The sequence below is a fragment of the Monodon monoceros genome, unplaced genomic scaffold (assembly GCF_005190385.1).
Source record: "Monodon monoceros isolate NGI ecotype Baffin Bay Population unplaced genomic scaffold, NGI_Narwhal_1 Super_Scaffold_12, whole genome shotgun sequence".
NCBI lineage: Eukaryota > Metazoa > Chordata > Mammalia > Artiodactyla > Monodontidae > Monodon > Monodon monoceros.
Window position 1 is genome coordinate 136,386,610 of NW_021703768.1, and position 24,189 is coordinate 136,410,798.

Sequence of the window (24,189 nt, forward strand, 5' to 3'; positions counted from 1 at the left end):
GAAATTAGGACAGATACAGAATTCTGTGTGACTCTTGAATGTCTCTCAAATCTATTCATTTCTTCCATTTCTTTTTTTTCCGTGAGTTTTTATTTTACTTTTTTATTAATTTTTATTGGAGTATGGTTGCTTTACAATGTTGGGTTAGCCTCCACTGTACAACAAATCTTCCATTTCTATTGCTTGAGTCCAGGCTATCTCTTCTCTTGCCTGCTCTCTCTTGTTCTCACTGCTTCTGTGCTCACATCCTATGGTGATCATTGCTCCTGGTCACCAATAGTCATCCCTCCTCTACTTCTGGGCATTTAGGAGGATCGCCCTTTCCTGGGCCTTAGAGAAATGTATGCGGCTTCCCTGGTGGTGCAGTGGTTGAGAGTCTGCCTGTCGATGCAGGGGACACGGGTTCGAGCCCTGGCCTGGGAGGATCCCACATGCCACGGACCAACTGGGCCTGTGAGCCACAACTAATGAGCCTGCGCGTATGGAGCCTGTGCTCCGCCACAGGAGAGGCCGCGACAGTGAGAGGCCTGCGCACCGCGATGAAGAGTGGCCCCCGCTTGCCACAACCAGAGGAAGCCCTCACACAGAAACGAAGACCCAACACAGCCAAAAATAAATAAATAAATTTAAAATTAAAAAAAAAAGAAAGAAAGAAATGCATGGCCATGTGACCTGTGGTGGCCAAAAAAGTAAGAGTGGAAGTGATGTGTGATGCTTCCAGGCGGAAGCACTTGAGCTGATGTGTGTGGTTCTCCATGTTCTGTCCTTGTTGACATGACCACCAACCTTCCAAATGGCAGAGCTTTCGTCAGCCAGAGTTACAGAGTGAGGATGATGTGGAACAGAGTGACAAATGATGCATGAGCAAAAAATAAAATTTGTTTCACAAACACAATTTAACTGCTAATTAAAGACTGCCTGGAACGTAAACTGCTGCATAATATTCTCTCCAACTGGAATTTAGGTAACTCTTCTGCAGGAATTACAGCTTGCTTCTTATACAGTCTTTGTGTCACCAACCTGAGCTTAATATAAGGAATCAGTAATTACTTGTCAGTGGACTGACCAGGGAAAGAAACTTGATTCTGTCCTCCAGCCCTTTTAAATCAATTGATTGTTTTATGTAAGTTAGCAGTAGACTTACATACAGTTACCATAGGTATATGGACTGGGATGAGAACCCCTCTTAAAATGTTCTAAGACTCCTCAAGCTGTCCTTTTGTATGGATATGTCTAAGGCCCATAAATCGTAAATCATTATTCACTCACTAACAGGGGCCCAAATAAACCTATGTCTTATTTCTATTACCTTTTAATATTCTTCTATCATGAAAGATATGGACGGAGAAAGGTAATGGAGGATGGGCTTTCTGATAACTTTCGTGTCATCATGGTTTGGCCAAAGGCTGGAACATTCAAACCATGATTATAAACAGTGGTATATAAAGTGTCTCCTGGGACTTTGGTCCAAGATCAGTCTACAGTTTTAGTAGACTCAAGTATTTGATTTGATGTCTCCTTGATGCCTTTCCCGAATAGCACAGTGGAAGCAGAGGTATCAGATGTGAGGGTATCTCAAGATTGTGCCTCAACAGGAAGAAAAGTCCAGGCACCAAATGTTTTGCTAGGGAGAATTTTTATGCAAATAGCCTTGGGAAAGACTTCCAAACCCTTGTTGAAAAACTCCAGAATTTTTCTCCATTCTACTACTTTAATAGTCAGCAGCCCCGAATTCTTGCTGTCACTTCATTGCCTCTTCCATTTGTTGTCTCCTTCACTCTGTCATCTGTATATCCTATTGATGTGAGTCTTGTTTCTGATTTCCAGGGTCTGCCTTGACTTTTGGTGACTGTGTAGGATACAAATCCCATCTCTGAAATCACATCAGTAACATCAGATAGAGACTCCTCAACTGTATGCCCATAAATGGCCCTCCCCACAATTCTCCATTGTAACTAACTTTGAATTGGGCCAAAGAGTATAGGACGACAGGTCCACGTTTGATTTTCCATCAACCTCAGCAGTGACTAATATTCCACTATCCTTCGTATTTTTTTTTTCTTTAAATTCTTTGGAAAGGATCCATTCAGATTAGTTTCATAAGATCAAAGCTCATATTGCTATATATTCTTACTTTTTCACATTCTAATGTTTCTGAAATTGCGGTGCCTCTTACACTTGATATTTACCTTTAATGATATATTTTTAATCTCCAAATTATTAAATTTACAATGCAGTGTATAATTGGTAGCATCTTAGAACTCAAGGTATATGTTAATATTACTCCTCATATTAGAGGTTCTCAAGTACACTTTATGACACTGGCTTCTTATTGCACTGCATACATGCAATTTAACAGAGATAAAGGGTTATATCCCCAAGAACTGTGAAAGCCAACCAAATCCTGAGCATCACAGGCTAGAGGAGTGTTGAGCCTGGTTTGCACAGATGTGTCTGGTCTGCCTTCTGAAACTTCTGTACATAAGTAACAACAACCTTTCCTCATCAAGAGAAGTTGCCAGACTATCACCACATCTGGGGTGGAACAGCAGCTAATTTTACACAAAAAGTCAGTACTTATTTGACTTTTTGCTCAAATTCTCTGGCTTCCCAATCCACTTGAACATGTTGACTAGCTGGTTAATACTTCTCAGGGAAAACTGCATTTAATTTGATCCCATTTACTCTTTTTCTTATACTTAAATTTACAAGTAAACATCATCACAGAGTTCACAAGGCTTTACTTAATTTCCCTATCTGCACTCAACATTTCACTTGCTGAAACCACTGCTATGAAGTTTATGCTTTTCTTTAGACAAAATCATATACACCAAACCCCCCCCACTAAAACACTGCATCTTCTCCAACAACCTCACTGTAAGACATACAAGCATATGATAACATACATTTCCAATATAAAAACACACCACCTAAAATTTCTTGTTTTACTTATATAAAAAAGGTGGGCTTCCCTGGTGGCGCAGTGGTTGAGAGTCCGCCTGCCGATGCAGGGGACACGGGTTTGTGCCCCAGTCCGGGAAGATCCCACATGCCGCGGAGCGGCTGGGCCCGTGAGCCATGGCCGCTGAGGCTGTGCTCCGCAATGGGAGAGGCCACAACAGTGAGAGGCCCACGTACCGCAAAAAAAAAAAAAAAAAAAAAAAAGGCATAAGTATCTCTCTCTGATCTGGAAGTCAGATGTTGAATTATCATAAGTTTATAAAGAAATGTTTTTCTCCTCAACAAATCAACTACATGATACTACCCTAAGCTTTGGGAAGATAAGTGACTTTTTCTAAGACCTACAGATTGGTAAGGACTAGCATTTATTGGGATTAAACATTAGGCATGGCTTTAAATTCCCAGGAATACTTGGTGAGGAGAATCCTGGAATTCATACCACTATACCTATACAGATTAAGAGAATCAAGATTTGGGGCCCTCAGTAGTAGATGAAGCCAGTGATATATTAATACCCATCCAATCTATAATTATTCAATTGCATTAATTAAGTAGGGAAGCCAAGTGATTTCTTTAAGGGTTAAAAATGTATCAACTACTGCGGAGTCAGTGACATTATGAATGTGCATTGAGATTGATTCATACAGTCCTGGGTCTAATTTTACTTCTGCCACCTTTTCCTGGTTATTTGACTTTGTAAAACTACTTAATCTCTTAGGCTTAAGATACTAGCCTTAAGTTTCTTCTTCTGAAAAAAAAAGCAAAATAATAGCTATTTTACATGATTATAAATTTCCTCTCTATCTCTATCTCATGTGTGTGTATATACCATATCTGGCATAATGAATACTCAACGGCAGTTGTTGTTAACACTATACTCTACCCATCCCAACTGTAAACTCAAATACCCTACCTAATAGCTCTCATTTTCCCCTACCAATATGAGAATTGGACAATCTAATTTATCTTCTAGGCTACCATCATTTATCAACTCACTCTCCCTTCCTGTCTGGCTAAGAGAAGCTGAGAGAGTAGGACTAACAATAGAAATCATACAAATGCCTAATTTCAAGGAAAAAGTGCCGTGGGACAGGAAATAGTCCTATAATTGCTCATTTTTTCAGCTGGGAAAAGAAAAGTCTGAACAAACTTACTAACAAAACCTTCCATTAAAAATTCTTCCTAGCACCTCCTTCATAAAAACCTCCTGCAAATAATTGGTACAGAAACAAGGAATCTTATTCAAATATGGGTAATCACAAAGAAATCTTCATAAAAGTTGTCGCTTTTATAGATAGATACTATGAAGCACAAAAGGAGAATGGAACAGGAAAAACAACTGAAAATAATGAACACAATAAAAAAAATATTGCCATGGAGAAGATCAAGATGTGATTGAGTTTTCACTGTGAAAACCACCTCATGAAATGATGATCACTAAAATTCAGAGATCAAGTCAGACCTCTAGGACCTAGAGAACTATTGTAAGAATACAAAAGAAAAAAAGAATAGAGCTGATTGGTTTAAGGAAAGAAACAGAAGATAAAACTGAAGCCAACAAAAAAATGAATCTGAACTGGGAAGCAAACAAGGGAGATCAAAAATTGCTATAAATGCAGTAAACCACAGAATACTAGAATAGGAAATGTTAAAAAGATTAGTGAGAGAAATTACTGGTATCAAAGACAGATGTGGTTATAAAAGATGTGTATAATTGAAGCCCGTGATGAAGAAATGGAAATAGGCAATTAAAGCAAATGTTAAGGATTATAATTGAAGAAAATTTCTCAGACATAGAAAAAAACTTGAATATCAAGTTTGAAAGGAAACTCTAGAAAACTAGGGCACCTGCCAGGCACTGGTGGGGGACCACAGACACCTAAGGGGACTGGAAGAACCCCCAGCAATTGGCTTGCAGGATCGTGGTTCCCAGGCCAGAGGTCAGGCCCGAGCTCCTGTGGTAGGAGCTCCGAGTCCAAACCACAGGACTAACAGAGAACCTCAGACCCCAGGGAATATTAACTGGAGCCAGGCCTCCCGGAGGTCCTAATCTCAGCACCAAGACCCAGCTCTATCCAACTGCCTGCAAACTCCAGTGCCTGACACCTCAGGCCAAAGAACGAGTAAGACAGGAAAACAGCCCCACCCATCAAAAGAAAAAAAAAAAATGAAAGGACAAAAAAATATGTTACAGAGGAAGGAGCAAGATAAAAACCTACAAGACCAAATAAATGAAGATGAGATAGGCAACCTACCTGAAAAAAGAATTCAGAGTAATGATAGTAAAGATGATCCAAAATCTCAGAAACAGAATGGAGAAAGCAAGAAACATATAACAAGGATCTAGAAGAACTAAAGAGCAAGCAAACAATGATGAACAACACAATAACTGAAATTAAAAATACTCTAGAAGGAATCAATAGCAGAATAACTGAGGCAGAAGAATGGATAAGTGGGCTGGAAGAGAAAATGGTGGAAATAACTACCACGGAGCAGAAGAAAAAGAATGAAAAGAATTAAGAATTAATTTCATGCCAACATGAAAGGATTGTCAACATCACTAATCATTAGAGAAATGCAAATCAAAACTACAATGAGGTATCACCTCACACCAGTCAGAATGGCCATCATCAAAAAAATCTACCAACAATAAATGCTGGAGAGGGTGTGGAGAAAAAGGAACCCTCTTGCATTGTTGATGGGAACGTAAATTGATACAGCCACTATGGAGAACAGTATGGAGGTTCCTTAAAGAACTAAAAATAGAATTACCATATGATCCAGCAATCCCACTACTGGGCATACACCCTGAATAAAACATAGTTCAAAAAGAGTCATGTACCCCAATGTTCATTGCAGCTCTATTTACAATAGCCAGGACATGGAAGCAACCTAAGTGTCCATCGACAGATAAATGGATAAAGAAGATATGGCATGTATATACAATGGAATATTACTCAGCCATAAAAAGAAATGAAATTGAGTTATTTGTAGTGAGGTGGATGGACCTAGAGTGTGTCATACAGAGTGAAGTAAGTTAGAAAGAGAAAAACAAATACTGTATGCTAACACATATACATGGAATCTAAAAATAAAATGGTTCTGATGAACCTAGGGGCAGGACAGGAATAAAGATGCAGACGTAGAGAATGGACTTGAGGGCATGGGGAGGGGGAAGGGTAAGCTGGGACGAAGTGAGAGAGTGGCATGGACTTATATACACTACCAAATGTAAAATAGATAGCTAGTGGGAAGCAGCTGCAGAGCACAGGGAGATCAGCTGCGTGCTTTGTGACCACCTAGAGGGGCGGGATGGGGGGAGGGTGAGGGAGACGCAAGAGGGAGGGGATATGGGGATATATGTATGCATATAGCTGATTCACTTTGTTATACAGCAGAAACTAACACAACATTGTAAAGCAATTATACTCCAATAAAGATGTTAAAAAAAAAAACTGAAAAAAAAAAGGACCCTCTATATTCCAAGAAAGAAGTAACACAGAATGGCCAACATTATGACACACCATAAAAAAGTTATTGGATGTCAAAAATAAAGGGGGAATCCATTGGGAAGCCAAAGGAAAAACAATTCAAGCCCTAGAAAAGTTGGGGAAATAGCTTCAACAAATGCTGAAAGACAGACAGCATTGCCTATTATATCCTCAGGGACAGAAAATATGGTTTGGAACTTTATACCCAGCCAAACTATTTTGAACATGGAAGAACTAAGGGAATATTGTTCCCAAGAGACTTTATTGAGAAATCTGTTGGGGGAAAAACTTCAGTCCATCCATATATGATTGTAAAAATTACAGCAAAAAGATTTATGGAGAGGACTGAATCTAACTATAGGACTGAGCCTAAATGTCATTCAGGGATAGTTGTTTCCGAGCAGAATATACATTTTATTAACGTTGACAAAAGTTGGGAAAAGAGGGATAAATGAAGACATGTAATATAAATACATTGATTGCCTCATGTCTTATAGTTGAGAGTAGTGAATTAAGAGCTAGGAGGATAACAGAACAAAAGGAAACAACCTAGCAAAGATAATACTGGAAACTGAAATTGGGTGGAAGAATAAAGGGAAAAAGAGAAAATACAGTAGTTTTTTTTGCAGTACGCGGGCCTCTCAATGTTGTGGGCTCTCCCTGTTGTGGCCTCTCCCGTTGTGGAGCACAGGCTCCGGACGCACAGGCCCAGCGGCCATGGCCCACGGGCCCAGCTGCTCCGCGGCATGCGGGATCCTCCCAGACCGGGGCACGAGCCCGCGTCCCCTGCATCGGCAGGCGGACTCCCATCCACTGTGCCACCAGGGAAGCCCAATACAGTAGTTTTAATCACTGCTTACGAAAGAAAGTTGATAGATACTATTTAAAGAAATAGAGAATTAGTAGTTACTACTCATGTTACACTTAATACGAAAACGTAAAGATAAACTTTTCAGATTATCAAAAGAAGTACATATAAAATGAAAACAGAGACAATATATAGTAAAGGATTTAAAAAATATTAACGAAAGCGCCCATTCCCTTTAAATTAAGCATATTAAAAGAGTAGGTATGGCTACTTTCCTATGTTAGATCAGTAGTGTTTTATGGTCCAACAATCAGTAAAATAAATTTCATTTAAGTAGTTAGTGCTGCTTTTCCCTTGAGGCTCTCTAAAAAAATATCTCAGAATATTAAAAGACAGATAAACCTTTTACTTGTGCCTGAAATTATGTAAAATTTTCATTAACCCATCAGCTAAATAACTATACCCTAATTGGTGGCAACTTCTTTAATAAAAAGACCATATTTTCTTCAAATTGCCAGAAGACTCTTCCAAGTGTACATTTGTACATGTGGTATATTGAATAATAGTGATGAGGTTTGCTATTTCAGCAAGGAACAGCAGTTTTTAGAAAGTAGAGTGGTGCTAAGTTTCCAAGCCATATCTCTTGCAGTGGGATTGGTAAAGAGAGATGTATGAGTTTGCTAGGGCTGCTATAACAAAGTACCACAAGTGGGTGGCTTAAACAACAGAAATTTAGGGTCTCACAGTTCTGGAGCCTCAAAGTCCCAGATCAAGCTGTTAACAGGGTTGGTTCTTTCTGAGGGCTGTGACAAAAGAATCTGGTCCATGCCTGTTTCGTAGCTTCAGTGTTTTGCTGGCAATCTTTGACGTGCCTTGGCCTGTAGACCCATCATCTTGATCCCTACCCTCATGCTCACATGGCATTCTCCTTCTGTGCACATCTCTATGCACACATCCCTCCTTTGTCTAAGGACATGTTGTATTGGCTTAGGAGCCTACCTACTTCAAAATGACCTCATCATAACTTCATTACATCTGCATGTCTATTTCCAAACGAGGTCACATTCTGAGGTACTGGGAGTTAGGAGTTAACTGTGGGAGGAGCCACAATTAAACCTGTAGCAAGACAGAAGAGAAAGTGGTGGTTCTGAAATGGTAGAGCAGACCATTCCACCTGTCAAAGTAGACAAAACCAAACTGGATGCCCATTAAAATCAGGTGTCATTGCTGGTATACATGTTGAATGTCACTGGGACCTCTTGCAGTTTCTTACCTACCAAGTAGATGACTTTGCTTAATGATATTCATCAGTGATAAGAAAAAAGGCAAATGAGTACATCAGAGTATGAGAAGAGGAAATTAAGATCTAAATCCAAGCACCTTGATACTAGGACATCTAATCAGTGAATAGAAACATTCCTGACTTTGTAAGACTTTCAAATTTACTAATAGTCCATTTTTTCTGTCTAGCATATTGTTTATAAGCAACCTTATATTGTTAATAAGTGTAATTCACTGCTGTTGGACCTAAGCAAGTCTTCCAAAACCTCATCAGGATTATTAACTCCTCACAGAGACACACACACTCTGTTCTGGGGCCAACTATACTGCAACAGTTCTTTGTTGATAACAAAGGGTGTAGGAGTGGGCGGCCTGAAGTTCTACTTGTTGAAATCAACTTAATGTGCCGTGGAGCAAAAAGAGCTTTCCTATTTTTCAGGTAGCAAAAACCCTCTATCCCACAAATTTCAGCTTCACTTAACTGACCAATGTTTTCCTAGGTCGGGGAATGCTACTTAAAAGGGTTTTGGGCAATGTGAGATAATGCAGGATGCTACCTAAAAGTGGTAATGTAACCCTGATATTCATAATGAGATTTTTCTTTTTTAGTTCCATTTTGTATTGAACACTCAAACGAATTAGCTATCTCAATTTGGTGCTAGTGTGATTTTAATCATTAATACATCCTAATCTCCCTTATAACACAAAGGAAGATACCACAGCTCCAAGTTTTAGTTTTGTTTATTTAGAATATGATGTTATTTTTAATTATATTTATTTTATCATTACTATCTAGTTATGGTGTTTGATATAAATATTTCCTTTATGACAGGGACAAGTATTTTTAAAATAAATTGAAAAGTCAATTTTTAAAAAAACTACAGGGCTTCCCTGGTGGCGCAGTGGTTGAGAGTCCGCCTGCCGATGCAGGGGACACGGGTTCGTGCCCCGGTCCGGGGAGATCCCACATGCCGCGGAGCGGCTGGGCCCGTGAGCCATGGCCGCTGAGCCTGCGCGTCCGGAGCCTGTGCTCCGCTACGGGAGAGGCCGCAGCAGGGAGAGGCCCACGTACCGCAAAAAAAAAAAAAAAAAAAAAAAAAAAGACAAAACTACAAAATAAGTAACAGTCATGGAGTTAGGCAAACATTTGAAAGGTAGCATGCAAATAACTAAAATTTGGGAACTAATGAATTAATTCTTTCATTTATTCTGAAGGTATTTGCATACAAGAACAAAGCACTCCACTGGATGCTCAATAAATGTATTTAGTTGCAGGAAAAAGTTATCCTCTGCACCCAAATTTGCATGTTTTGGCTGGGCAGAAAGGAAAAACACAGAAATCCAGCAAATCTTTTTTTTGCTAGAATAGAGCAAGGGCTGAATTCCAGTCACCTTTGGAGCTGGTGGCAATGCCTCCTCCTTCCTTTCTGTTTTTATCCCCGGCTTCCCTGTTTTGCATTATGTTTGATCCCACAAGCCACCTCTGACCCTTTTGGGAATAGGCAGAGTATATAAAAAGGGAGGGGATTAATCAGTATTTGTTGAATAAATGAATACGTAAGTGAATGAATAAGCAAGCAGAGGACTGAGGGGGAGAACTGCAAAGCTCTGATAGTTCTTAGCTCTCCTGTTTTAATAAGGAGGGTTGATTCAAGGAGCACACTGTGATTCTAACAAGGAAGGTAGCACCCTGCCTGACCCAGATGGGGACCGTGGAGTCTGAATAGGCAGGAAATTAGAGAAAACACTCGTCAGTGAGTGTTTGTCTTCTCTCCAGATGTACTGGAGGGCTGGCTGATAACCCCAGATGGACCCAGAAATGACTTCTCAGGCAAGTCAGAGGAAACTGAAGCTTACGGTCACCTTGGCTAAACCTCAGATTAAGTGTGTCAGTCCTAATTCAGAGGAATCATGAAAAAAAAAGGTCTGGTTGTTAGTGTAAAGGAAAGTTGTAAAACTGCCTTTGAGAGGGAATCCAGCCTGAATTAGTAAGAGAGAGAAAACCTGCCATGTCTTTGTTCTCTGCCCAGGAGGGCCATCAGTGTGACCCTGACAGCTCTGCCGGGGGACAAGAGAAAATCCCTGGTGGCCTTGTGGAAGTTGTTTTCATCCTAGGTGACAGGATGATTCACAGGCTGTTGGAGAAAACATCAGTCGCAGAGCAAAGAGAAACATGACTGAATTTAACCTGCTGTTCTTGACTCTCTAGGTTTTAGCACTTCTTCCTTTGTAATACAGCACTTTACATATATGCCCTCCCTCTCCTAAATTGGACTCCGCCCAAAGGCAGGATTTCTTTCTTTTTTTTTCTTTCTTTCTTTTTTTTTTTTTTGCGGTACGCGGGTCTCTCACTGTTGTGGCCTCTCCCGTTGTGGAGCACAGGCTCCCGACACGCAGGCTCAGCAGCCATGGCTCACGGGCCCAGCCGCTCCGCGGCATGTGGGATCTTCCCGGACCGGGGCACGAACCCGTGTCCCCTGCATCGGCAGGTGGACTCTCAACCACTGCACCACCAGGGGAGCCCCAGGATTTCTTTCTTGATTCATTTTTGTAGTCTTCATGGTACCCATTATTTGAGACTCAATAGGTGTTTGGTATGTATTGGTTAAATGTATGAATGAAAGTAGACATTTGAAAATTGCTACAGCTGTTATTTAAATCCTTCTCCATGAATGTTTGAGTGCTTACCATGAACCAGACAACTTTTCATCACTGGGAGAAATTTAAAAAATAAGTACGCCAGCCTCACTTCTAAAGACATTTGTAGACCTGAGGCTGATGTAGCCATGAACATTAGTAACATTTATACAACTGAGATCATAAGAAACAAAGTGAGAGGGGGATATAGCAAAGGGATGTGAGTGCACAGAGAAAGAGGAATCAGATTTGGGGACTGCTTAGCGCAGAGACTGGGGAAGGAGCATTTGTTGAAGGCTTTGAAGGATGAAATTCAATAGGTGTAGGTAACTCTGGAGAGGACGTCCCAAGGGAAAATCATACCCCAGACAAAATCTTGACATGGCATAGAACAGAGTTTGTTTTGGCGTGTTGGGTAGTTTGGAGGGGCTATGATAATGTTCACAATGTGGGGGTGTGTATGTATGTGTGTGTGTGCGTGTGTATGTGTGAGAGAGAGAGAGAGGGAGGAAAGGGGGGAGAAAGGAGGAGGAAGAGAGAGAGAGAAAGAATCGAGGAGTTAAGGTCATCTGGGCACAGATTTCACAGAGCCTTAAAAACTGGGTGAAGCCATTTGGATTTAACTAAGTAATGAAGATCATGGAGCAGGGACATGGCACAATCTCAGCTGCTCTTTAGAATCTGGATGCAACAATGAGCTCATCTGACCAACAAAGCTAGGAAAGAGTTACTGACGCCCCCTCCTCCAGGGTCATTCTTTTCCTTCCTGGTATCAAGGGTGCACCACCTAAAAGAAGACTCCAAAAGATGAGAGCTAACTCAAGGAATGGTTCCCTGCTGGAATCATCCAAAAAAGAAAGGACAATGTAACAAGGAAACAGTGGGAGAGTCCTTCTAAAGCACAAGGCACATTTGTCTCTATTTGAGGGACGATTTAAAAAAAAAAAAAAAAAAGCTTCCCTTGAACATATGTCCTTAAAGGGAATGACCTAAGTGTTTATTTTTACTTTTTAGCAAGAAATGTATTCCTGTGCAATCAAATACCTAGAATTGTCGAGAGAAAGCTCTATCTCACAAAGGGATGTCAGCTGGTAAGCACAGAATGAGTGACAGAATTAGAAAAAGCGTCTGCCAGCTCTAATGTAATTGATTCAGGCATGAATTTTCAATTGGTGTTTAAACTATTAGGTGAATGGAAATATAAGCACGTAATGAACAAAACACAAGTGAGATCTCATCACCCCTCTGATCAAAGCTCGACACTGAGCCCCCTTTCACTCTAAGAGCCCAATTCCTTACAGAGGCCCCCAAGATCTCACACCATCTGCCTCCATTCCTTTCCTAAACGCAACCTCACTGTGATCCCCTTGTTCCTGTAACTTCAGCCACACCAACCTCCTTAGTCACGCACCCTCCTTAAGGTCTTCTGGTCACTATCCTCGAAGTCTGGATTCCTCTTCTCCCAGACGTCTGCTTGGCTAACTCTTTTCTGATACGAGTCCCTATTAACAGTCAACTTCTCAGCACCCTGTTTACAAATACACCCCATGCCGTTGCCACCCTCAAACACTCCCAGTCTCTGTCACTCCACTCTCTGCTTTTCCCTACTAGGCATCTACTGAGTGCTAACCTATGATATAATTTACTTATATGGGGAGACAGAGATTTTTGTCTTTTGTTTCCTGCAAAAATCCCAGGTATCTAGAATAGCACCTGGAATGCAGTAGTTGCTCAAATATTTGTATAATGCATTGAATAAAAGCCTATGGGCAAAGGAGTCTTTTGTGAGTCACCTTTGATAAGTGGCTCCTGCACTGCCCATGCATACAGTGGGAGCACAGATCGCAAGTGGGGACTGGCCTCTGCGTACATGAAGGGGCAACTCTTGCCTCTGGGCATTCACTACCATAAATAGGTGAGAAGTGTTGCCTAATTAGAGGATAAGGAAAATATATTAGTGCTGAGAAATTAATGAGCTTAGGGAACAGAAAATCAGTGCCTCTGACAAAGGAATCTGTTAGAAAAACAAACACAGCAGAGGCCAAGAGAGAGCAATACCAACTTCTAGACTTGGACCTTTCTGCTTCAAAGATGCAGAAGCTTCGTCTCTGATAAACTTCATTAAAAAGCCAACAGAATTCTCTCAATGCCCAGGCAGCTTCTTTGAACTTGCCTCCTTTTGTGAGCCGTTCTAGAAACTAGCCCAGGATCTGCATGCTGGGGAAAGACTCTTTCGTCTGACCAGGGATTAAGGCAATCTGCTTCTTCGGTCTGGGGGAATCTTTCTCCCGGGGGCCAGGGGATTAGATATAAGCAGCTGTCTGGAATCAGGGAGCAGAGGGAAGGAGGCAGAAGTACACAGTCCAGTCTCAGCACAGGCTGTGAGCCATTCCAGTTTCTATTCTATAATCAGCTTTGTTTTCCTTTGTTCCTACGATTATGATCTTTTATGTTTTTCATTCCAGCCGCTCCTAATTCACGAAGCCATGCAATGGGTGTCAGGGGTCTGAAAATTTGTGAGAACTAGACATTATCGTTACAGTGAATGAATATCAGATTTTTGTGTACATATATGTACTATTTTTGAGCTATAGGTGTTCCTGGGACCAATGAAATATAAAAATGCTATTAAAAGTGTTGCTGAGTTCATTGAATGGCTTGTTATAGTACTCCTAACACAGTAACCTTTTGTCACAATGGCTCAAATAAACATGAATTGCTATTATCACAACGTTAGACAAAATCTTCTGTGGGAAAAAATATGGTAGGGATAAATCATCTAGGTCAAGTTCATCACTTACTTCCTTAATAGTTTGGAGAACCACAGAGAGGGAGACGTTAAGGTCTCATGGTGAAATAACAGAAGGCTGGAGCAGAATCCTGGTCCTTGGACACCCAGCACAAGGCTCTCAACAAGGGCTCTAACCTGCCAGCTGACTCCAGCCTTCCAATATTCCTCACGGAATGGACATTCCCCTACCCTTGACCTCTGACCATTTAAACTCTTGCTAGGTGGGTCAGCTGATAAGAGGATCCTCCTCTAGAAGGTAAGACCTGCTTTTTGCAGAACTAGATGCTCCTCCCCCACTGGCAGTGCAGCTCATACAGGGGTTCTCAGGAGAGGTACCCCAAGCCCGACGTTCCTTTCTACTACAGATCAAGCAGCTGGCTGCCTCGCTTCTCCTCTCACCCCAAACCAACACATTCTCCACATTGCGGTGTGAATGAAAAAGATTGCCTGCCATATCAATAAACAAAGGATCTTGCAGGCATCAAGCTATCACATTATAGCTTCCCAGCTGGTGAACCCCAAGGGAACTCACAATGGAGACAAACGGGCTGCCCACTGCCAAGCCCTCAGCCACTGCAGTCACCCGCACCTGTGAACTCTGAAGAGATTCAGGATGGAGAAAAGCAGGATACTGGCCCCGGATAGCTGAGGTACATATCAAAGGAATGATTTCTGTAAGCCAGACTCTTGCATCTTCCCCTATACAGAAAAGTGCTAAATTCCTTAACTTGAGATATCTGGTTTTCTTTCATTAACAGTAATCCTTTGATGTTCCAACTACCTGGTCTTTGTTACAAAAACTCCTATATATCCTGGCTTCCCCCGCCCCTGGCTTGCCTCTTGAGAGCAGTCCCTCAGAGTCATCTGAGAGTCCTGTCTCCTGGGCTTAGTCCTTAGAATGTCGGTCAAATGTCCTTAGAATGTCGGTCAAATGTCCTTAGAATGTCTCAACTTTTAGGTTGTGCAATTTTTTTCAGTCAACAGCAGCGTGAGTGGTATTTTCAAAACAGAAATCTATGACTTGATTCAACAAGTCTTTGACCATCCAGCCCTAACCCTTACAGAGCTTACGTAGAAGTGGGTAGTGAGACAGGTAGCAAACAAAGACATGACAGGGGTGGTAAGAGCTATGAGGACAGGAAGTGGAGGGGAGAGACATGGTGTGTGTTTGGTGGGTAATTTTTACTCTTCTGAGGACTAGAAACAAACTCCTGAGTGTGGCCAGTAGGGCTCTACCTGATCTGGCCCGGGCTGCCTCTCCAGACTCGTGTTATACTGGATGTCAGACCCTGATCTCTACCATGAAGTTTGCCACTGGGCCTTTGCATGTGCTCTTCCCTGTCTACCTCAGACTGCCTCCTTCTCCCTAGTAAATTCCTTCAGAAGATTCTTCAATTGCCACTTTACCAGGGAAGACTTCGCTGCCGCCCTCTGGCACCATGGAGATTCTCCTTCAGAGCATTCATCCCATTCATGATTTAATTCTTGTGGTTATTTGACTAATGTCTGTTTGTAAACCCCATGAAGGCAAAGTCCATGTATTATTGGGCTCATCCTAACACTTAACAGGTGTTTAATAGATATATATGGAATGAGTAAAGATTCTCTAGAGATTCTCTTTGTGGACTTTTAAGGTCTTCTTAGCTGGGGATTTTAGTTGCTCCCCGTGACTCTACTAAATTGTTTTTTTTTATTGAGGTAAAATTTATGCACTGTAAATTGACCATTTGAGAGTATGCCAACAGTAAGTTCGTACATTCACAATGCTGGGCAACCATCACTCAGTTGGAACTAGATAATTCCAACATTTCCCTCACACCAAAGGGAAAGCCCATACCTAGTAAGAAGTCACTCCTCTCCCACCTCCCTCACAGCCCGTAGCAGCTACAAATCTGTTTTCTCCATCTACAGATTTGCCTCCTCTGGGTATTTAATATAAGTGGACTCATACAACACGTGGCCTTTTGCGTCTGGCTTTTTTCACTTAATGTTTCACAGTTCAACTGTGTGGTAGCATGTACCAGAAATCCAGTTCGTTTTACGGCTGAGTAACATTCCATTGTGTGTGTATGCCAGCTATACCTATCCATTCGTCATTTGATGGGTATTTTGGTTGTTTTCACATTCTGAGTTTTGGGACTAGGGATGTTATGATCCTAAGTTTAAGATTTCCTCCCTCCCTTCCCTCCTTTCTTTTTACTACTTCTTTACCATTTTTGGAGCATACTAAGGGGGTGGAATTGCTAGGTCCTAGGATAATTTTCTAGTTAATGTCTTGAGGTCTCTTGTGTACGAAGAACAGATACTGTGTTTGCGCAGTTGCTGAGGTTTCTCCTCTTTACCGGAACTGTCTGGTTTCCATGACTTTGGCAGGTGGCTGAGCAGCCTTGTGCATGCTCTGGGTGACCATCGTGGGCGCTCTGTCCCTTGTGCCAGAATCCCCCCAGCCTGTGTCCTTCACCTCCTCCAGTGATTTTCTCCATTACCTCTTCCTTTCAATACATGACCTATTTTTCTTTCCAAAAGCCATTAGCCTCCATGGAGCCTAGGAAACAGGTTTAAATGTGCCCTTGCAGCCAAAAGTTGCATATGAGTTTTGACAGAAAAAGACATTTCCCTTGGCCCTATTCATTTACTTCAGCGAGCCAGTCCCCAAGTTTTGTCAACTTGGGAAAATTATTTAAACTCTGAGTCAATTTTTTCATCTGTAAAATAGGAATGATACGTGTTTTGTAGAGGTAAAAGAAATATAGGTCAAAAGCTTGGAGCTGTGCCTAGCAGAAAGCATATGAAATACTCATTTGTTATTTTTCTCCAACCTAAGATGCCGTAGTATAGAGGGAATTTCATTATTATAATTATTTAAAATATCATTTTTTATAATGATTCCTAATTATTTGTTTTAAGCAGAAAGTTGACATTTTCTTAATGTATGAGTCCTTTAGTGAGAAGCTGCAATCTTTAAAGAATTAAATGTGCTCCTTCTCTGACTGAGATCTTCCTATGGCTTCTCATTGCGTTTAGAATAAAACTCAAACTTCTTCCATAGGCCTTCATGATCTCTTCTGATCTGGCCCCTGTCTTCCCCTCTAGCTGTATTCTCCCACCTCTCTCCGTTTCTCTCAAGCTCCAGCCTTGCAGGTCTGCTGTTCCCCCAAGGCCCCAATTTCTTTCCTGCCTCAGGTCCTTAGCGTCTGCTGATGACCCAGGCTCCAACCTTGTCTCCCAGGCTTTCCCAAGCTTTGGGGTAAGAAAGAAACTGCTATCAATTTCCTTAACTGCTTTCATTCCTTATGCTTGATGTTTAAAAGGAAAACAGAACCACAATTTTTTGTCACTGCATGCTTTCTGATAAATATTTATTTGTCTACCTAGAGGTGGTCAGTCCCCGCTTCTGAGCTGCGAGCTTCATGAGGCAAGGAATCTGGTGTGTTTTGCCCTCACTCTTCACACACAAAGCATCTCGACAGAGGAGCCTCCCCTTTGTTGAATGAATGAAATCACAATTTCTCTTCTACCTTGGTGCCAAAATCATCTCCAGTGAGCCTTATTTCCAATCCATAACGAGATCAAAAGTGATAGTAAGGGTCGATATTAAAAGCGTTCCCATTTGCAGTAACATATACAGAGAGATGCAGCTGCCTTTACAGAAGCAGCTCTGACATGGGGTGGGAGCGTGTGTCAGGGTTTTTACAGGGATATTGAGAAAAGTACCGTGAGCACCCACTCCCAAGAAAAAGGAACCACAAGGATACCACAACATCAAATTGTCTAATTATTGGAAATAAGAAAATGGAAAAAATACTATAGTCATGTATAAGGCTTTGGGGGACAGCGGTGGTGGGAGGGACTACAAAGGGGCACAAGAAAACTGGGGGTGATAAATATGTTTACTGGGGTAGCTGTGGTGATGGCTTCACAGGTGCATCCATATGTCATAACCTGCATTCTGATGTTTCAAATGTGTGCAGTTTATTGTATGGCAATGATACCTCAATAAGGCTGTTCAAAGCATTAACAAAATTAGGGGGAAAACAACAGTAACCTCCACAACGAAATAGCAGTCATGAATTTTCTCGGGCTGATTAGATCAGAATCTAAGTTTCTGAAGGTGGAGCTAACGCATCCTACTTGTTCTGGGAATTCTGGGATGGGACACTGCTGAGGTCCCTTTTGCAGAGGTGACAGAGAAAGACGAGCCCGTGTGGGGCAGTTGTTGCCATCCAGGCCTCACCCCCATCCTCAAGGGGGCGCCCCTTCATGGGGGAGTAAAAGTCAAGAACCTCTCGCGCACCAGTGCTCAGAGGGAAGCTTTCCAGCAAGGACAAGAAGGAGGTCGTGCTGTTACCGTGTTTTGTTTTTGCCTAAAGCAGTGAGGAGCTCAGACACCAGACCAGCAGCTCCTGTAGAAAGCCCCCCTACAGCCACTGACCTGACCTTTCCTTTCCTGAGGCTGCCCTCCAAGTCCCAGCCTGCTCTCGACTACTGAATCCATCCAGTTTATGGACAGGGCATCTCTTCCCCTCACATTTTTTTCTTTCCTCCATTTTCCTCTGCTTACATTTCCTTTCTCTTCTTGTTCTCTTCCTTTTTAAAATATGAAAGTAAATTTATGCTGGTTGGACACTATGTGGCCAACTTCTCACTAACCTTATTCTATTTTGTCTTTTAAGCCAGACCAGGGAAGAGCTGCCATCAGCGTTCCTATTTCACAGAAGAGGAAAACGATACTGTGACAGGTTCGGGGGCTCACAGATGTTCTGCCTCCAATAAATGCAGAGCCAGGATTTGAACCTGGAATGTCTGAGCTCATAAGTTCCAGACACAGCCCCTTTCCTGATCTCCAAGATTTCCTTCTTTCTTTTCCCTTTACACAGGTATTAATGTGTGATGACTCCATTAAATGAAGTATTCTATATTTCTAAAAAATAATGTGGTAGAGTATATTAAACGGCATGGAAATAATCCTCGCATACCCTAAAGCATAAGAAACACATTTAATAATTAAGTACTCTATGTCAGTGCATATGTACATAGTAAATTAGAAGCATATACACCAAATTCAGCAAGGTAGCAGGATACAAGGCCAACATACAGAAATCGGCTGCGCTTCTTTACACCAACAATGCAACATCAGAAAGGGAATGCATAAAAAGGAATACCTTTTAAAGTTGCAGCCCCCAAGATAAAATATTTAGGAATAAACCTCACCAAGGAGGTGAAAGACTTACACACTGAGAACTATAAAATGTTAACAAAGGAAATTGAATATTGTATTGTTAAAATGGCCATACTACCCAAAGCAATCTACAGATTTAATGCAATACCTATCAAATTCCCCATGACCTTTTTCACAGAACTGGAACAAATAATCCTAAAATTCATATGAAACCATAAAAGACCCAGAATTGCCAAAGCAATCCTGAAGAAAGAGAACAAAGCAGCAGGCATAACTGTCTCAGACTTCAGTCAATACTACCAAGTTAATCAAAACAGCATGATATTGTCACAAAAACAGACATATGGATCAATGGAACAGAATAGAGAGCCCAAAAATAACCCCACACACCTATGGTCAATTAATCTTTGACAAGGGAGGCAACAATATACAATGGGAAAAAGACAGTCTCTTCAGCAAGTGGTGTTGGGAAAGTTAGACAGCTGTGTGTAAATCAATGAGGTTAGAACACATCCTCTCACCATACACAAAAATAAACTCAAAATGGCTTAAAGACTTAAACATAAGACATGATACCATAAAACTCCTAGAAGAGAACATAGGCAAAACATTCTCTGACATAAATCGTACGAGGTGAGTCTCCCAAGGCAATAGAAATAAAAACCAAAATAAACAAATGGGACCTAATCAAGCTTACAAACTTTTGCACAGTAAAGGAAACCACAAACAAAACAAAAAGACAACCTACAGAATGGGAGAAAATGTTTTCAAATGATGCGACCAACAAGGGATCAATTTCCAAAATATACAAACAGCTCATACAACTCAACAACAAAAAAACAAACAACCCAATTGAAAAATGGGCAGAAGACCTAAAAAGACACTTCTCCAAAGAAGATATACAGATGGCCAATAGGCACATGAAAAGATGCTCAACATTGCTAATTATTAGAGAAATGCAAATCAAAACTACAATGAGGTACCACCTCACACTGGTCAGAATGGCCATCATTAAAAAGTCTACAAATAACAAATGATGGAGAGGGTGTGGAGAAAAGGGAACCCTCCCACACTGTTGGTGGGAATGTAAGTTGGTGCAGCCACTGTGGAAAACAGTATGGAGGTCCCTCAGAAAACTAAAAATAGAATTACTATATGATTCAGGAATCCCACTCCTGGGCATACATCCAGAGAAAACTATAATTCAAAAAGATACGTGCACCCCTATGTTTATAGTAGCACTATTCACAATATCAAAGGCATGGAAACAACCTAAATGTCCATTGACAGATAAATGGATAAAGATGTAGTACATATATACAATGGAATACTACTCAGCCATAAAAAAGAACAAAATAATGCCATTTGCAGCAACATGGATGCAACTAGAGATTATCATACTAAGTGAAGTAAGTCAGAAAGAGAAAGACAAATACCATATGATGTCACTTATATGTGGAATCTAAAATATGACACAAATGAAACTATCTATGAAACAGAAACAGAATCAGGGACATTGAGAATAGACTGGTAGTTGCCAAGGGGGAGGAGGGTGCGAGAGGGTTGGATTGGGAGTTTGGAGTTAGTAGATGTGAACTATTCCATATAGGATGGATAAACAACAAGGTCCCACTGTACAGCACAGGGAACAATATTCAATATCCTGTGATAAACCATAATGGAAAAGAATATGAAAAGGAATGTACATATATGTATAACTGAGCCACTTTGCTGTAGAGCAGTAATTAACACAACATTGTAATTCAACTCTACTTCAATAAAAAATAAAGTAAAAAAAGTAAAAGAAAAAATAAAGAAGCATGTACATCAAAATGAGTCATTGGTCGTTTGCCTCATGAGATGGTGAATTAGATATGCTTACTTCTCTTAGCTTATCTGCATTTTCTTAAATATTCATGATGAGCATGTTACTTGTGTAATAGACAAAAGTACAGGAATGCTTTCTAAAAAGTAGCAGTCCTTTAGAGGGGAGGGTTATATTTTCTTTTTTTTCCCTTATAATCTTAGCTCTGACTAGTGAGCAGCATCTCTTCTCTGCTAGGAGAGCCACGTAGTGAGCTTGTCCCAAGATTGCAGAAAAATCAAAGGTGCAAATAGAAACATGTCTAATGCAAAACTCAGTTCTCCACTCAGAATGGGAGCTTTCCTCTGAAGAGTGACCACAGATAAACAGAGGGGCTCCGTCCTGGCAATGCTCTGCAAATACTGTGGACTTTCATATGCTACCTTCTACCCAAGATTTCCAAGTCTCTCACCCCAACTAACTCTTCCCTTCCTCTTCTGGGCTTGGCTCTTCCATCTATAACTAGCTTATAAAACCAACCAATTTCTGCCCTGAGGTAGAAAATTCATAGTCCTAACAGAAATAGAGGGGTTTTAATAATATAACTAAAATGTCCTTACAGTTCCTCATTTGGTTGTGAATCAGATCAAGGAAAGACCCATGGCTGCTTTGTTTTCACTTAGGATCATTCATTCATCTGAGTAAAAATAGAGTGTCTACTTGGTTCCAAGCACTGGGCTGAAGGCTGGGGATTTAGTAATAAAAAGACGCAGTCTCTGCATCCCCCAGCTTATGGGGAAGGAACAGCCCATAAAAACTGAAACCAAGAAAACACTGTTATACTGTGAAGGAAATACACAAGGTGACATGATGAAGAGTAACTAGGGGCTGATTGTAGATATGGAGGAAGGGAAGGCCACTCGGCAGAGATGATATTTGAGCTGAGACTTGCAAGTACAGGGATTGGATAGGAAGCACATGATAGGTACGTATCAGACCTTTGCTTTGGGAATGAATGAGTCATCTGGGTTACCTTTCTCTGCATCCCCCAACAGCAGGAGACCAATACACTGTGGAACTTGATTCAGACAAGTTATTGAGCTCCAATTATTGGCTAAGCATTCTGTTTTATAGACTCCACCTCACTCAATCTTCCCAAACACACACATGAGATAGAGCTTTAAATAAAGGACCCATTCTACTGATGAAGAGAACGTTCACTGAAGTTAACCTGCCCAATGGCTGGTGAGTAACAGAAGTAAGATCAAAGCCCATATTTACTGGACGGTTCCGAAATCCACCTGCTTCCACTCATCCTTGAAGGAGTACGGGTATGAAATCATGTCCAAAAGGGTTTAATGAGAGAACTAAATAAAAATGAGCACATTACTGTTTACATAGTGGAAATCTAAAATCAAATGTTAGTTTTACAGAAGTCATTTGCCTCTTTAAGTGTGAGGTCAAATTTTAGGGGAAAAAAAGGCCATTTTTTATATGAAAAAAAGAAGTCTCACTGTCTCAGTAGCACTTCGGATGGATGTTCAGACTTTCAAGAATATTCTTGTGGGCAAGAGACTTGAAGAGCACGGAACGAGGGAGCCTGTGTCCTGGGTTGGCCTTGTGAGTAATTTGTTGCATAATCTTAGGGAAACAAATCCACCACTCTCCATTTTGGAGTCCTTGATGATACCCTTGCTAGCAAACAGCAACGTGATGAATTGTGGCAGACATGTGGGTGAGAACTAGTGGGTCAAAGTTCCCTGAAAATAGAGAAACCCTAAGCATTTGAGGAGATAAAGAATGGCAGAGGAGAACCTAGTCTTGATGTCTGCTCTGGGAGAAAGGAATAGAGCTCATGATGGAGGTAAAAAAGAATAAGAGGGCAAGAACTGAAGGTGACAGAGAGAAAAATGAGAGCATCTTTTCTTTTCCTAAATAGCCATCGACTTCTTGATGTCAGTGCCTACTTCTTCCCAATCTGTGTTTTCCATATAGAACCTGTTAGAGGGCCCTAGCACACAGTAGGTAATTAGTTAACTGAATGGTTAATAATTTGGAACACTCTGAGAGCTGGGAAAGGACACTGTTACTACAAAGACATGCTGGCTAATAAGCGATAAAAAGTAAGAAGAAGGACACAAAGTCAGATGGCTAAAGGGATCCACTGTGTAAGCTTTAGGAATTTGTCACCAGCACCAGCTGAGAAGAGAAATTGGACGTATCCAACTATCATCCATCTGACATTTATTAAACACTCACTCTACGTGAGGCACTGTGGCACCACAGAGATAGAATCTTGGACAAAACATACCTGCCCTCTTGGAGCCAAGAACCTAGTAGATCAACTACCTTTCCTCAAAAGTTAATAATACAAGGAACTATTAACAACAGCAGTGAATGGCTGAGAGGTTGTTTATTTGCCGTGTGACCTTTTAAGACCATCCAGTCTAAAGCGTCTATCTTATAGACAGGAAGGCTGAGGCTCAGAAAGGCCAAGTTGCTCAGGGCTACATAGCTTGTTGATGGAGACCCGAAACCAGAGCCTGGTCTAGCGACCCTAAGTCGCTAGGCTGGGTCTCAGAGAAGCTTGTCCCTGTTTTTAAGGAGTAATGCTGAGGTTGTGGCAGGCATCGGGGCTTGAAGGCGCTCACATGTGGTCCTCAGCTCACTGTGCCTTGCACACGGAGAGAGAGGGGCTTCCACCAGGCCTTGGCGGACAGGCTTCCACAGGCCCAAGCACACTGCATTGTCTGCATGGCAAGTGGGCTTCAAAGAGCCATCAAGGGACAAGAGCCGTGGAGCATCTCCTCGGTAAATGGAAAACTTGTAACAACATGAATCTGCTCTTTCCCATTACACAAAACGCTAAGTACCCAAGCGTTTGATGGTCCACTGCAAATGAAATATTACAGAAGCCTTGATACCATTTTAATATCCTGTTTGTCATCCCACTTAGCTGACTGCAGAACAACTCCAGTTGTCATTTAAGGAGTCTCTGTCACATGCTTGACAAGGTTTATCCTGGCTGCTCCCTGCAGGTTTCACACATCCAGCAACAGTGGAACAGGAGCAGAGCCTGGCCTGCCTGTCCACCCACCGGCCCCGTATTTTCCTTGTTCAGAAAGGCGTGCAGGTGTGCCGAGTGGCTGGAAGCTGCAGCTCTATGCACAGCCCCGGTCAGGGGGGGCGGAACGAGGCCCTCTGGACAAGAAGGTCATCCCTGACTAGTGGCCCAGC